General features: G+C 41.3%; 1 long non-coding RNA gene across 1 annotated transcript in view; it reads left to right on the plus strand.

The window, feature by feature from the left end:
• Positions 1-6174, plus strand: part of LOC138106782 (uncharacterized) — a 110213-nt gene extending 104039 nt beyond the window's left edge. The window contains exon 6 of the long non-coding RNA XR_011149108.1: positions 6048-6174. This is a non-coding gene — a long non-coding RNA (uncharacterized lncRNA). The remainder of the gene's footprint in view (positions 1-6047) is intronic.
• Positions 6175-14152: the final 7978 nt, after the last annotated feature.

Here is a 14152-nt window from a genome sequence, read left to right on the forward strand (position 1 = left end):
AAATGGAAGACAGCACTGCTGTAACAACATTGCAGCAAACATTCATTCGTATGAGCAGGGATTTCCAGAAAAAAAAATCTTATACATAAGGTGATTAAGACAAGTAAACCCAGCATTGCTTCTTTGTTGTTAAACAAAGATGTTATTCTTGCTCTTGTAAGATTTAGTAAGACATTAAGCATGTGTGCATGATGTCAAGATATTGGCTCTAGCATGTGTTCTTACAGCCTTTATAGTTTGTGATGACATAATTAGGTACATTCTGTGAAAGTAACTTAAAATGTTACTGTCTGTTCCAGTGAATTGAATGTGTTTGGTCCGGGATATCTTGCTGGAACATTTGCAGAGCCCTTTGTCTGGAGGCTTGAGGAGTTCAGAAGTGAAACCATCTTTCTTTTGTTCAGAGCAGTCACGTGCCTGCAGGTTTCCATGTGTTTCCAGCGCCCAGAGAAGCTGTCACCACTCAATGCCTCATAAAACCCCAAGATCCCTGGCGAGAATCCTCCTTTGGGTTTCTTGGCCTGATGAACAGCTGTACCTCATTGCAGTTTGCAGGCAAACTGGTGCTCAGCCTGGAACTGAAACTGCTGGCTTAGATGTTCAGAGGTACAGATCACCAAGCAGCACTGAGCTTGCTAAGCCCAAGCTCTCTTTTTTGTATTTCCTGCTTGTCCTCTCTCAAAAAAATATCTGTGCAACCCTTGCAATTAGTTTGCCCTTCTGTTTCTGGTTCCCAGTTATTAAAGAATTTATGCTTGGTACATTGCCATCCTTTGCAGGATCTCAAAGCACTTGGAGACCTTAATTCACAATATCCTCTGAAACAGGCACCTAGTGCACCTACTACAGAAGTACCTCAGCTGAGGGACAGTAGGATACCTCACCCAAGATGAAAAAAGCATGTCTGCACACAGCCAAGAATAGGCCACAAGTGTCCAGGCTCCAACTTTCGCTATTGTATTCATTGTTTTTGTAATAATATATACAACAAGTGTATCGTAACTTACAACAAAAAATAATTAAAAAATAGGAAGCATACACACAATGAGCTGTTGCTAAATTTCTGGTGTTCATTGTCCAGTGCCACCAGAAAAAAAAAAAAAAAAAAAAAAAAAAAAAAAAAAAAAAAAGAGGTAGCTTGTTGGGTTATGGTTTGAAAACCAAGCTCAGTTTGTTTATGTGTATTAAATCAGGCTAAGAATATACATAAGAACAAGAAATCCTGTTTTCCTTGCCCAAGCTGTCTCTGAAAGAGCTACATTTTTGGAAACTAGCAGTTTTTAAAACAGAGTGGACAAAACAGTAGTAATTTGCAGCTGAGGTCCTTCATCAGTCTGGAATTATTCTAGCTGTATCAACTCCTTGGTTGCTATAAATCAGGTCTTACTCCTGCTCTGTGGTTGAACTCCAAATAAGCAAGACTAGCTGTAAATGTTCTTTTTTTAAAATTTCAGACTTGGGTCTCAGCAGGATCTTGACACTGCACTATTTTATAAAAGAGTAATTGTGGTTAGATTTCATAATATAAGAGCTTGTGTTGGGAGGGGAACCAAAGCGAGGTATGTGTGTGTGGTGCTCCCTGGATCCCAGAACAATGTCTGGTTCAAGCTGCTTTTTCAAATACGTTGCCACTCTGCTGTGAATGGAAAAAAACCCAGAATGTGCTCCAGTCTGGACTTGGCCATGGCGTTTCTCTCCCTCAGGAACTCAGCTGGCCTTGCACATGTCTTGAGGGTGGAGACTTACAGCTTTGGCTGGACTCTCCAAAAAGCTGCAGCAGGTTGTGTTTGTGGATTTTTAAAAGCTGTGGTTGTTGTACCAAAACACCTGGGCCCTGCACGGAGAATTTTCCATCTTAAGTCCTGAGATGGTCTGTTCAGAGCTCTGTGGGTGAATCACTTGCTGCTAGGTAGGGGAGGGACTTACAGTGTTGAACTTGAGTCATCCAAGATGGGTGATCATACTTGGGTGGTGTCTCTGTGACTAGTGGGGAGAAGCAGTAAATCAGGCTTTGACATCAAATCACCTGTTGGAGGAAATGCCCTCTCTCTCGTGAACCTAAAGTATTTTATATTCTTTGAGAATATCTGACATGGAGTTCCCTATGTGACAGGGCTAGACAACACAGTCCTAAATGCAGACCACCTGTGTGTTAACAGCCTGGCTGTGCCCACTGTGCATTGTTTTGCGAATGGTTGTCCTGTCTGCTCCATGTTTACTTGCATGTGCAATGATGTTTACACATAAATGAAAGCTGTGGATAGTTCAAAATAGCATGGTGTCAAATTCTCGTTTTCTAAAAGGCAGGTAGGAAGAGGAGAGGAGAAGCTGTGGCATCTTGGAAGTAATGACATGCATGCAGGTGGTGTGTTTGTATTTATGCAAGGAGCTATTCTCCAAGGTGCCTGCCTTGTCTGACTGTATGTCTAACATAATTCCCTTAAGGCTGACCTCCACTTCCAGCACAGAACATTGCAGGATTACTACTGGGGCTGAAATATTCCATGCATCTAAGTGTCCTGCTTGCAGAGAAATTTGCTAAGTCTGTTCTCACTGTGGAAATGTTCCCAACTCTTTCAATTATTAAAAAGATATATTGCTTTCCTCATCCTTAGATCATCCTTTGGCCATGTAGCACTGCTATTGCTTGACTTTCTAAATTTAACGATATAAGGAACCTCAAAAGATTAGTTTAGTGCCCTACAAAACTGACATTTGAGGAGAAAAAAAAAATTCTATTCTTCATAATAGTTTATGTTCAAAGTGCTTTCATTTGATGAAAAATGTTTTCTTTTAAACCATTAAAAGGAATGGAAAGTATGCCAGACAGCCTCACTAAAACAAGTTGGCACAGAAAATGACATGAAGAGAAAGGAGGGGGGGAAAAACCCAAATACGTGGAGCATTACTACTACTGGACTGAGAAACAGCACCACTTTACATCAAGAAATTAACTGGACCTTGACAAAGGACACAGAAAATTGGCAGCATTTTAGGACTTAATGCAGAGTTGGTGCTTTAATGATGGTTGACTGAAAACTGAGCATTGATGTAGAGGTGATATATGAGCAGGGCATTTTTGGGTTTACTTTTAATTTTAAAATAACATGGCTTTAAATCTAAACCCAAGTATGAAACACAATGGGAATTGGATATATATATATTTAAGCTGCCACCTTCTTCTTTGTAACTAGCAGGTGGTGTGATAAGTGAGATCCTTTTAATCTGTGTTTATGTAAACAAACTTCATGTGGTTTTGGTTAAGAAATATTGCACATGTGTGTTGCAATGACATTACTTCTCACCTCTGTTCTTTGGTCTATGCATTTACAGCACAATATCCCCACAGGATAAATATGGGGTTCTCTCTTTTTCTGCTTTGGTACCCACCTGTGTTGTGTCTGCTAGGCTCTTGGAATGCCCTGGAAACCTTCTGCCACCTAAAATCTAGCAGGGTAAACATGAATCACTTCCTCTTTGCTGGTTTCCTGGTACTTTGCTGTGAGTCCCCAGGCATTAGTTTTGAGACCTTCCTGGAAGACATTGTTATTTCTGAATCACTTTTGGTCTGGCTGTACTCTGTGTCCTGGGAGACTGCCCCAGACTTTTTTCTTAATCTGCTGGTTAACCACAAAATGCATGAGCTGGTAGGTGCCAGGGCTCCCATTTGAAGCACATGTGCTACCTCCAGCTGAAATCCTGGGCATTGAGGGCAGGGGACCTGCATGTGCTGGCCACACTCTTCCCTGCATTTTGGGTGAATGATGCTTGCTGCAAGTCTGTCCTCTGTATAACATGAATGTAACTGGGTCATGCCCTCAGGCTTGGGAACTGATGTGTGTTGTGAGCACATCCCTGTGCCAGAAAATTCTTCTCTCCTGGAAAGGTAACCCGTTTTTCTGAGCATGTACTTTTTTCCCCTCTAATTACCCTCAACCCTTACAACAATACTGCTGGGAGTCTTTCCTTGCCTTTGGACCTGCACTTAGTAGGGAAGCAATTTAAACCATCCAAGCATGAGATGTAGCAAAATCAGCATCTGCTCTCTCCCAGTTTGACACCTGCAATGCATCTGCAGTAGCCCAAGGGGTTGTGTTCACACTGTCATGCTGTGGTGGGGGAAGACCAGCTCTTCACTGAGTAGTTGTCCACATGCATCTCATGTTCTTGTCCCAGTGGTGATGTTCCACTGCAACCCAAAGCTACCCTCTTCCCACCTAGTTCCTGGGAATTTATTTGGCTTCTTTACCTAGTGTTTCCAGTCATGGAATTGAATCTTCAAATCATGGCATTTGAGTTTGTGGTGTGGCCTGGAATTTCCTCCTACTTTTCCCGAGAGTGCCTACTAGGGCTTTGCATTTGGCATCAAAATAACACGGCTTCTACAGCGCTTTCCATCTTTTGGGGTCCAAGCATGTTAGCAAAGATGGTAATGTTTAGGTAGCACACTGAGCCTACGAGGGGCTCAGAATAATTAAATAAATAGGGCTATAATGCTTAGCTATGGTTAAATAACCAGCTTGCAGGTGATCCCTCAAAATATTCCAGTCATGAATGCAGGAGTTTAGGAGGTGCCCTGAGGTGGTGGAGTTACAAGTGGCTCTTTAATTTCTCTGTGGACATGCAAATGGTTAATTCCTAAATGCCAGTAGATGGCTCCCAAGAGCATTGTCTATAGGATATTTTTTCAACGCACGCAAAGCAGGATTTCGGCGCACTGATAACCAACCTCCTGTGCTCCACGACGTATCAGCTGAAGTTTTCACAGCATCAGGACATCTGTCACCAGGCTGGTGGCGTCGTCCTGTGGCCACAAGGCAACACGGATTCTGCATGCTGTATGGGAAGAAGTCCAATTTTCGGGGCATGGGGATGGTGGTGAGGAAGAGTGGCCCACAAGTGAGGCAACAAGTCGAGATCCTGAAATAACAGTTGTGTTGGGGAATAACTCAGCTGGTTATACATCAGTAATGCTGGCTGAGTGGAGGTGATCAGAGCAGGTGCAAACCCTTCAGATTCTTTCTGTGCTGGCCACCAGGACCTGACTTCTTGTTACATTTGTTGAATGCCTCCAAGAATGAAGCCCCTGATTTCTCTTCCAAAAATAGAGATGATAAATAATTGCTATAAATCCCTCCTTTTTATAATCATCTTCAAATGGATTTCTTTTTTTTTTTTTTTACTGAGATTCTAATTAAGTTTTACATTAATTCTAAGTGTGCAGAATCCTTTTACCAGCAGAAGAGCCTTCTGGGAATTTCTGCTCTGTTGTAGCTTTGAAAGTCTGGTCCTAGACTGTTTTATGTGACCTGTACTCCTTGGGGCTACTATTCTGTTTGACTCCCTCATTAAATATCATGAGAATTCTTTCATTCTCCAGGATTTGAAATCCTTAATAAGATTTGTGTTTTTGAAGGCAAATGTGGTTCCCTGGGAAAGCTGGGGAGATATTCCCTTTTGGCATTAGGGGAATTCTCCATCCACTGAAGTCAATCAGGAACAGTGTCAGAACGGGCTTTATTTGTGCATGGGAAATCTGAGGGTAGAGCTCTGCTGAGATTCATGAACTGGATAGCAGTTTCCTCAGGACTCTTTCAGTCTGGCTCCTGTGTCCAAAACTGTGAAAGAGATGCCAGCTCAGAGCATAGGACTGCTTGCTCAGAACAAACAGAGGGAGCAAGGGAAGGAGTTGAGGCTGAAGCACAGGGAGTTTAAGGGAAGAGGGCTGTGGCTACCAGGTCTGTAGAAAAGGATTTTTCTACTTGTTCTGAAAATGATGGGAAGGTTGGTATGGATAAACTGCTTGGGGCAGCTTTGTTTCTGAGGCTGTGCAGTGCTTGAAACAGAAGGCTCTTTCTCTTTGCCTGCAGTTCCTAAACATTATTATAATATCCTGTAAACCTGAAAAGAGTATGCAGAAGAGGAAGGGACCCAGAAGCAAACTGTTCTCGGAGGAGAACCCCAGGCACCCATTACTACAGCTGTCTTAGAAGATGTCATAGCTGTGCTGATGTGCCCATATTGCTGCTTTCTTTTTTATCCTGCAGCATCATTGCCATGGCTGATGACAGGGTACCAGCAAGGAGCACCATGAAGCCATGCCACACTGCACATACACCGTTGTTATGGTGTCGAAAGACACACACCTCTCTCTGGCACGTAGGCAACGCTGAGTGGATCGGTGACATGCGACTGTGTACAGCACTTTACAGTTACGAATATGATGCATGTGGGTGAAGATCACCACTGTGTGTTATGGAAGCTGTGAGATCAGAAACACTCAGATGCCCCTCTGGCCTTCTAAGTGAGGAATTTCTCCAGTCTTGATGGGTACTTGGAAGCCATGTTTACATCTTTATATTCTTGCATATGCGTTTGTACGTACATATATGTTGGGTGTTTAATACAGTGTACCCAGAATGAAGAAGCATTATTTCCTGTTACAATGCAAGTAGTGCATTCAGTAAAAGGTATTACTTAGTTTTGTTCAGTGGTAAGTAATGGCTGGAAATCTGACAAGTTTATGTGATGGTTTAATATGGTTTTTTGTGTAATATGTTAGCCTTCAGTAGAAGTTTGGCTGCTGCTGCCTTACAGGACTGCAGCTCAACAGATGGTTTAGGTACATTATTTCTGAAATAAACCAGCCACCTGAGGACAATTATCTTGTGTGCAGTGTCTTTTTCATAAAGTTTTTTTAACCACAATGTGGGAAGTGAAACTGAAGTTAAGAGTTAAAGAGAAATAATCAGTACGAGGTAAACCAGCACCTAATTAGCCTTCCTCATGTAGGTTTACTTGCTTTTCAATATGTCTGAACAGCCTTTGGTGGTTGTAGCACTTCCCTTTGGTAAGTAGTCTGGTCTCAGGGAGTGAAATAGTCCCAGGATTTTCTGCCAACTTCTACCACTGCCACGTGTTGTAGGGTGGAGACCATGTACCCTGCTGTTCTGAGATCCACAGGAAGGCTGAGAAATTCACTGTCTGGCAATTCAGCTCTCTCTTACAATCTAATGCATCTTCCTTTAGGAAACACAGGATCAAGGGAGCTAGCTGGATTGCTCTGGATGCTTTGCAGTTAACTTTATTACTTCATTCTAAAGTTTGATGGTGGCCCTGCCTGTCAGAATCCTGTTCCTCAGACTGTGTTGAAGTGGTGGGAACATGACCAAAGTTTTTACCATAATCCTCAGATGCTTGCACTAGAGCATGGTGCATGAAAACTCAGCCAGTTCTGTGCTGAAAACCCTGCTTGTTCCGAGGCAGCGCTACACAGTAGCTGAGAACATTGCCAAAAGTGAACAAAGATTTTTGGAAGAAAACAAATAGAAGAAATTGGCTGGGGGCACACGGGCATTTCTTTGGGTTCTTTTGTGTTTGTTTGTTTTATGTACATATTTAAGTACATCATTGATACTTCTGCTCACGTAAATAATCTCACCCCGTGCTATACTCACTGGACATCAACTTGTTAATTGACCATCTCATCGCAAAAATCTGACCTGCAATGGCAGGTATTTACAGTAATAAATAAGTTCAATGGCCACCTTGGAGACATATGTGTAAATAAGTTGGTTGTGGTCATTGTGGCTCATTGGTTTAGTAAGAACAGTGTGTTCATCTGTTCTGTGTTCAGCTCTTTTGGCTTTGGTGTAAGCTGCTTTTAAAATTGTTCTTTGCTGTCGCAATGACCGCCACTGACCACTGCCCAGGCTAGCTCCTGCGGTATGCGACAGGAGAGGGGAGCAGCCGAAGGCTCGTGGCTTTAAAGCTGCTCCTAAGGAGCTCAGCTCTGCCCAGGGGAGCTGAATCTCCAGGCACAGTGGCTGTCAGCAGTCCGGATGAGGGAGAGGATAAAAAGTAGCAAGGAGGCTTGCCACCCGGGATAATCGAAGGTTATTGGAGGCAACTCACAGAGGACAAGCCTCGAGCAGCTCCAGGGAACCTCTTATAAAGGGAGGTGGTACCATGGGGAATGGCTTAACTGGGGACCAATAGAAATCTCTAAGGGAGGAATATGGACGAGGATAGACATTTCCTTGGGCCAATAGCCCCAAGGGGAGGAGGGAAAGGGATCACATGCCCCAATGGGGCATCGAGGTTTAGGGGATTTTCAAAGGAGGAGGTATCTAGAGGGGTAGGGTCTCAGGGGGATTGACGAGGACCATATAAGAGTAAACTCGGAGGTTTCAGATGATGGACACTGAACCTTCGGGGAACAACAGGAGGGGTTTGGGTGATTGATAGAGAAAGAGCCAGAAGAAGGGGAGGAGAACAACCATGTAAGGAGCACCGGGGAAGCGGCTTGGGTCTGGGGCAAACCAACTGGGAATAGGAGTGGGGAAGGTAGAGATGAACCATTGGGGTACAGAAAACTTATATAAAAATACAATAAAGGTATCGCATCATCACACTTTACAGATGTGGAGATGGCACATGAGAAATTAATATTTCAATTATTTATCTGCCATGAAGAAAGGCTGTAAATGTTGCTTGTTTCTGCCTTACCATATCTGAAATCAACTCTAAACAAAAATAGAACAAGTCTAGGTCTCTGAGAAACTGTCTTGATGAATAGCTCAATACAATCATAAACCCATCAGACTACTCTTGGTTATATAAATCTTGCAGTTGCTATAGTGAAAAGGTTATGGATGATTGCTAGCTCTTGCAGATCACTGGATTAATAACTTACATCCAAGTCTGCCTTATGAATTGAGATCTAAGACTATCATAATACAGTTCAGTCCTGTATTTACCATATATGAATTTGATGCACTAATGACACGTCAGGCCTATTGAGTAGAAGTCAGTGCTAATGAAGCCAAGGTGAGAACTTCAAACCTAGCGATGGTGTTCTTGCTAAATTAAAGAATAAATGCCTAATTTTTAAATCTTTGTATTTGGTCCTACTGCTTTGGTTAAACCATTTGATTGAACTCTTGCATGGGAATAGATATGTACGTATGAAACTCCTGACCTATTGTGTGTCTCAAAAGGATAATTATGTCTTGTGATTCTGCAAGTCTGGGATTTGTTGTCAGAGGAAATTTCTGCAGGGGAAGGCACCACCCAGTGTAGGGCTGGGCCAAGGATAGATACGAAGAGCAGGCAATGAGCTGGAACAAGTTACCCTTCATTTGGCATGCATGGATTTCTGGGAATGACCCTGACTGGGGAAGAGTAACCTGGCAGTCTAAGCACATACACACAATTCCCAGAGGAGAGGGTAGCAGTGACAGGAGACCTTGTTAGAGGAAAATGAGCATAAGCCTTTTCCACACAGCACTGCTGCAAGTTATCAGTGGCATATTAATGAATAAGCTCTCTGAACTTGGTTACAGTCATTATTTTTATAGAGTTGTTATTTTCCCTCAGTCGTGTTTGCTTGGGTATCCCCCTTAGGTGAAAAGACGAACTAAGGAGAAAATAGCTTACAAAACACTCAGTTCTGATGCTATGGTTTTTGTAACTTGTGGAATTCAATAATCTCTGAAGATTACTAGAAGAAGGACGATCTATGGCTGTTAAGCATTTTTAAATTTGTAGATCTGCATTGTTTTAGAAGAAATTACCTCTGTAATGCAGGAATAAAAAACTAAGTTATCATAATTACCCCGACTGACCTTAGGATGGAAAAGATCTTCCTAAATCTGATTCTTATTCATTAATACCAAGTCACTAAGCAGCACAAATATGATCTGGATCAAGTGTCAAATTAAGCAGAACAGAGAGTGGAATTTATGTTGGGATTGTGCCAGCAGTGGGAGGAAAGACAATACCTAATCCAGCATAAAGTATGCTAGAAATGAGATGCCCCTTCAGTTTTTAATTTTTTTTTTCTTTTAGAACATGCTTGTATAGAATGAGTTTGCCATAGCCCAGCATTTTGCATATGGATTTAATCCAGCACAAATTGCTTTAAAACCAAATGCTCTGCTATACAGAAGAGTGGCAATAGTCAGAAGCTCTGATCAAGACTTTTTAGCCATAGGAATTAGCTTGTGAGCAGAGCTGTGCTCTCTTCACTTTTCAGACGGATTTTCGGCTTCTCTGGCCAGTTGTGGAAGTGCAGGAAGTCAGGGGGTTTGTCAGCAGGGTTGTACCACTTGTATTCTTAAACTGGGCTTCTCCCAGTTAGTGATGAGGGGTTCCTCTCACTGCCTAAGGCTGTTGGGCAGGCATTACCTGTGGCTTTGTGCTTACAGTGATAGTTCTAGCCTGTGGTCTTGCAGGCACATCTAAGAGCTTGCAGGAGCCGTGGGATACAGTCTGGTTGTTCCTCCCTCAAATGTATGCAGCTAAACTTAATACATTCAATTAAACATCAGCCTTCCAAACTTGGAATTGGAGATCAGGGAGTGCTGGAAAAGAACTAAGTGATTTTAGAAGTTCTTGGCATCATGCTCCAAGCTTCTGTGTGAACATAAAGCTGAAAGCCATTGCTCCATACTGCTGGCCTTATCCTAACGAGTTGTGCCGCTGGAGTACATCCTGGACTACTGTTGCTGCTTGTACAGAAAACATGGAGTCATGTTGCTAACCCTGCCTCTTCCCTTGCAATGGCAAGCTTGCCACTTAGGGACAAAAGTCCTCTCAAATCAATAATCTCTTGAGAATGTGGATTGAGCACCCTTATGAATTTGTGCTGTGCTTGTCACGTGGCCCTATTCCCAAAATTTTCCCTGATGTTATAGAAAAATATTTTTGATATGCCAGAGGCATCAACTTTTCCAAGATACCAACACTATGAAAGCAAGCTGCTGTCCTTTGTCTGTGAGGTGTATTTAAAAGTAGGTATGAGATGTTGAATTTGCTTTATTTTAGGGTGACAAAAATAGCACCTTTTTTGACAAGTTTTTTGTAAGTTTTTTAAAGCTTCTGCATCCTAATGTCTACAAGGTTAAAATTACTGCTCTTTTTAGCTGTGAAGGAAAACTAACAATACAAGGGCATTTTATGTTGGTTTTGTTTCTCAAAAAAACTTGTCCTTTTCCAAATAGCACAAAAACACATATTGCAGAAGTTCAGTTTCCAAAATAGGCTCTTGTCTTAGATTTGGAGAGATGAGGTTTGGCTGGGAGCAAGGAGAAGCAGCAACTATATGTTGTTTCTATGGCATGTATTTATAGCTGCTTATGAATGCAACTGCATACCAATAGTATAAAAAAAGGCATGCTGAACAGGATATACAATGTAACTCCTTATTTGAACGAGCTTTGAAAAAACTACTGCCACACTCCTTTTTTAGCTTGTTTTCCTCAGGAAACATGGCTTAAGAGATCATGCTCTGTGCTTGTCTGCACATCTGCACACATCTCCTTTTACTCTTCTCACTGCTTTCACTGTTTTTAACCAAATTTGACAGAAGTTCTAAAGATAATTAGTTCTTCTGAGCCTACAAAACTGCATGATTCATGGAAGTAAGTAGAGGAGATATATTGTTCATGTCCACATTGACATAAAGGCAGCAACATAAATGTGTTACTGGGCAGCAGAGATCAGCAGAGGAGAGTGATGTTATGAATGTCCTGAAAGCAGAGGGAAATCTGTGCCTCGAGCACATACAGTGTTAGACAGAGTGTCTGTGGAATCCTGATTGATAGGAAACCAACCAGTTTTCATTAGTTTTGCTTCTCAAGGAACTTTTGTACTGCTGAGAGTTAGCAGTAACAATATGTCACCAGATCCTATAACCATTTATTCAGCAAATTAATGTTTTTATCTCTCCACAGCTCTGGAAAAATTGCATTGTATTTAAAATATGTTTATATCTTTAGCTCATGTTTTCTCATGAAGTCTTTTATGTTTGTTCTCTAAAGAACTATATAGCTCCCTATGTGAAAACACAATATATGACTTTCCAGACTAATTGCACCCTAAAGAAGTTTAGCTAAAAAAAAAACACAAAAAACCCCAGATAATTTTTATGAAAAATATAATTTATTTTTCCTCTGGAAAAGGAGTATAATGAAAAAAATCTGGATTTGTTTTAATCATCACAGTGGAATTCCATATTGAGCAGAGAGAGATACATATGGACCTTCACAGCAAGTTTCCATGACCTGGGTACTTGCTTCTTCCCTTCCCTGGGAAGAGTCAGCTTCAACTCCTCAATTAAAACCAAGTGTCACATCCAAGAAGTAGATCCAAAGAGCAGGTTTTTGAATAGGCAACAGATACCCTGAGACCAGGGATAAGATTGCAAGGACCAGAGAGGCTGTATGGCAGACAATCCAGTCTCCAGTTCCCTCCTGTGATTTGGCATGCCAGCACAGAGACATAAGAACATAGATTGTTCTTCCAGTATTCCTTCCAGTGCTGTAACTGAAATTACAGTTACCTACTGCTAGTTTGGGCAACAGGGAGTTTAATCACTTCTTGCTGCCTGATCAAAAAATCTAGAAAGATGCGTTTTACTGCATTTTAAGACTTCCTGGGACACCGAAGAGTTTCTCATAATTCCTCATTTTAAAACCAAAAAGGTAAAAACTTGTTCCAGAAATAGAAATCTGGCAGTGTGCAAATCCACCTCCAGCTGAACTCCCCAGCCTTTTCTGTTTTCATTTCCCGAAATTTCTTTAATATTAAAGTGTTTGCTTTCTTTGCACACAGGAAGGCATCCCATTTTCATCTTGCTGGGTGCTGACACTGCATTCCTGTCTGTCTGCTGAGTTATTATGTGGATTAATATTAATTAATTATGCTGCCTCAATAAGGCTGTGCTTGGTAAACAGCTTCTTGAGGACATTACACATTTTTCTGTGAATGGCGTTTCACAGAAGATTAAAATGTTAGACTATGGGTATAATCCAAATCCAACAGATCCTAACCCTTCTTAGGGTGTTTTAGAGGATGGATAAGAGGAAGGCAAGTGGAAGAAACTATAGAATTGCTCTCATATCTACAGCAGGGACTGCCCAGTTGTTGTGTTGAATGGCCAGTGCAGACCAGCCCATGGTATATGGTACTGATCAGCCATGGATAAAGGGAAGCATACTAAACCAACTTTTTCCTACTGCAACTCAGAACTCCAAGATATGTTTTTTAATGCTATTCATGTTCATTTGCATAATAAGTTTTTCTGAAAATGATTCAGGCATTAAGATGCATCTGAACAGGCCTCTTTCCTGCCTGCAAAGGTAAATCCCTCTGGTGAACTGAGCATTATAAATTTAAATCCAGGATGTGGGCTTGGTTGACACATTGTACTTAGCAAGACAGGTACAAATAGATTGAGAAGAAAAACTTGCTCTGAATCTCTGTGTTCCTATACCCAAAGGGGTTTGCTTTAAAGAAGATTAGGAATGTTTTAAGATTATCTTAAGGTAATATGTAAGCAGTTAAGGAACCACGAGCAGAGGAAAATTGGGGTTTTTTAGCACAAATGTTGATTGACAGTAACCTTTAAAAAGAATAAAAGGTCTTGAGGATGATGAAAGTTCAAGACAAACTTTCCTTCTCAAGCGGAAGATAACTCTGTAAGCAGCACTTGTTGATGTGAGCATGACTTCTTGCATGACAATAAAAGTTGACTTTTTAGCACCTGGAACCCAGGGATTTTGATGTCTGCATATATTTTAATGATGTTAGAGGTGTGGTATTTACATTGTTTATGGAGAGAGAATGCTGTCTAGATTTTGCCTGGCTAAATTGACTTTGTCCACTCAGCAGACAGAGCTGCTTTTGTTTTTATTTTTTTTGACATGTAAACTGTATCTCTCTGTTTGTTTAAAACTAAGTCTAGTTATAACCTTAGTTGTACTTTTAAGTCTTCTTTTAAAGTGTTTAAAAGCAGTAGAAGTAGTTAAAAGTAGCAGTACTTGTAAAAGTACTTTTATTTTCTTCTTTTGCAAATGTAGCTCTTAAAAGACAGCTACTGCTGAGCTGTAAACTCTTGGAAAAGTTAATACCTTACTCCATATTGGAAACTGTTGGTGTATTGCTTGATCCTGTGCCAGCTAGCTTCCTTCCAAATACCAGTAGTCATAATTCTGTAAAATTCACTGAAAATTAAGCAAGAATTTCAAACTCTGCTCAAGGATTCTGTATTGTCATTAGCTGTATTTGACTCTTCAAGTGTACTAAAAGCAAGACTACTCATGGGACAAACCTTTTGTCAATAGCTGGCCTGGGGAAATGGGTTACTGTA

Source organism: Aphelocoma coerulescens, chromosome 2 (genome assembly GCF_041296385.1).
Source record: "Aphelocoma coerulescens isolate FSJ_1873_10779 chromosome 2, UR_Acoe_1.0, whole genome shotgun sequence".
Classification (NCBI taxonomy): Eukaryota; Metazoa; Chordata; class Aves; order Passeriformes; family Corvidae; genus Aphelocoma; species Aphelocoma coerulescens.